The following is a 2,596-nucleotide window of genomic DNA, read 5'->3' as shown; positions in this document are numbered from 1 at the left end:
TTTACTTGTCAGTCCCGAATTCTAATTCATTTCTAATATTTTCTAAAACTTCTAACACTGATGCTTTACTAAATCGAAATCGCATTTTAAACTATATCGTTCCTCAAAATAATTAATACGTTGTTTAAATCTTCTTTTTCTTCTATTAAATTGTTCAATACTAATATCCTCGTCATCGGAAGATGACAGTACGAGGTTATATGCCATGTTTGACACTAGTAATATTTCTTAACTGCGGTTCAACTGCCTCTAAACGGCCAAAATTGGTCGTTCAATTTAAATTCAATTTATACGTTTAAACTAAAGAAAAAAGTTGGTAGAAACCAATATTTTGCTAAACTTTGGTTAATCAAATGTCACTAGGGATTAACTCTTTAAACTGCGTTGGTAGAAACGGGCCTTAGTGAAGTACGTTGCAAGGACGGCAATGCTCCACGATTGATGGGCGATACCGCTTCCTACATCAGTTGCATCAGCTGTTCTTCCGATGACCCATTTGCTAGAGTTTCACTGTGTCTGGTAAGCGACTCGAGCATTTTGAACATTAGTTCTTGCTGTCTTTTCTGACCTTCTAAAATCTCCTGGTGCATCTGTTACATAGAATTAACTATTGTATCAGTGACGCTACGTCTGGTGAGACTTGCCAGGCCTGTATGGTTGTTGCTGCGGAGGGATGCTCCATGGCGGTCGAAAATCCTGGTGTTGCCTCTTTACCCAGAGTGTGTTGAACGCCCGGCGCCTTGTTCGGCGGCCCGGAAACGTTCGCAGACGCCGACTGTGTTTTTCTCTCCAGGTAGGTCATAATCGAGTCTATTAATTTTTTGGAGTCCTCGCACAGAGGTAATTTGTACCCCTGAGTTACCTCCTGGAGCTCGTCGATCGTCATGTTGTCCAGCTGTGTTCAATTCATTATTATCGAATTAAACTGTGTAGGGTCAGCAACTAGTTGTCTTCTGTTTCCTGGTTGTCCTCGTCGAAGAGAAAATACGAGGTTCTTTTCTTTATATCGCGAGCATGGACGAAACTACCGAAAAACGCGGTTGTTGCGAATGCCGTGAATACACGAGTAAATAACACAAATAACCCGGAAGGTCGTGGCGCCTAACGGCTAAGTGGATCGTGGAAATCTTTGGTCCTTAGGAGAGGTGTCCTAGGAGATGTGTCCTTTCTAGCCCACTTTTGAAGGGGTGCGTGAGGAATCCCACTTCCGAAATTTTTACTGTAAGATATGAGAAATCTCCAGTCTTTATTAAAATATTTAATACCCCTTTTAATAGGAATTTTGAAAGGATGAGACCGATTGATAACGGCAAAGAGGAGGTTTAGAATAAATGGTCCCGTTATAACATACACGATCACTGGCTTTATTCTTACTTCTATTATACACTGCGACGACTGAGTAATATTACTAATTTCGCGCAACGAGAGTTAAGTGACGAACGGAACGAGACGAAGCGTACAATTTAAAAGTACTTGAGCGATGTCTGCCGAATCGTGCTCCGGCTTTTTCTCACCTGCGCGCAACCGTGAGCACCTCGCTCGTGCGAACGAACGAAATAGCAGCTAGCGAGATGTCGCCAGCTCCCGAGAGCAGGGACGAGTAGCCGAAATTCATAAGTATTTTACAACAGCAAAGAGGTAATTCGGGAGCAAGAGAGGACACGCATTCCGCGGCTGATTGATGAGCAACGATGTATTAAAAAACATGTGGAAGGTGAAAAAATATTTCGTATTAGTACAAGGCTAAATCAAGATCAATTAGAAAGTGAAAATAATAACGAAAACAATGAGATGGATACTATGTAGAGTCCCTATAATAAGAGTCAAGACATGAGGGGCGACGCCCTCGTGATTGGTCGCCGCCATTTCTAGGCGCTTTCGATGTGTTAGTGAATCTGTGAATTGGTGTGAGCAACTGTTTTATGGTGTACAAATAGACGCGGACGCGTCTATTTGTGTCACGAATTATTTGTGTTGTTTCCGGCCGGCGCCCATCAATGGCGTCCTTCCGGTCTTATGTCTTGACTCTTATTATAGGGACTCTAATACTATGGAAGATGTCGTTAATGTCGGAACGTAACTCTCAAAAGTTCAAGAGGCACAGGGACACTATTCTGTAACTGTTTTATACGCCCACCGACAATTATCGGTGTTGTTGTGCAGCTTTTTCATCATATAAAATATCCGCACAACGACACCGACAACTGTCGGTAGGCGTGTAAAACAGTTACAGAATAGTGCTCTGCCGACAACCATGTAGGTAAAGCTAGTCTAATTGTTAGGCTCTCCCCAGAGTCGATCACGACGAAGAAAGATAAAAATGCCATTAAGATCTGAATGATATTGTTGGAGAAAAAGATATTTCCTGTCACGATTATGATGGTGAATCACTACTCTGCGGAAGTGGAATTTGCGAATGGAGATGCTAATCAGTGTCTGGATAAACTGTCGAAAGGGACTAATAGGTTGATTGTTATGGTGGATCAGCGTGTGATGTACTCTAGAGGAGTGATTTCGGATTGGCCTTCATCGATTTCTGAATTATGGCAGGCTATTGTAAATAAAGAAAATATTATTAAACTAGAACGTATGTATA

This window comes from Trachymyrmex cornetzi, unplaced genomic scaffold, assembly GCF_001594075.2.
Source record: "Trachymyrmex cornetzi isolate Tcor2-1 unplaced genomic scaffold, Tcor1.1 scaffold382, whole genome shotgun sequence".
NCBI classification, from domain to species: domain Eukaryota; kingdom Metazoa; phylum Arthropoda; class Insecta; order Hymenoptera; family Formicidae; genus Trachymyrmex; species Trachymyrmex cornetzi.
This window is presented reverse-complemented; position numbering follows the sequence as displayed.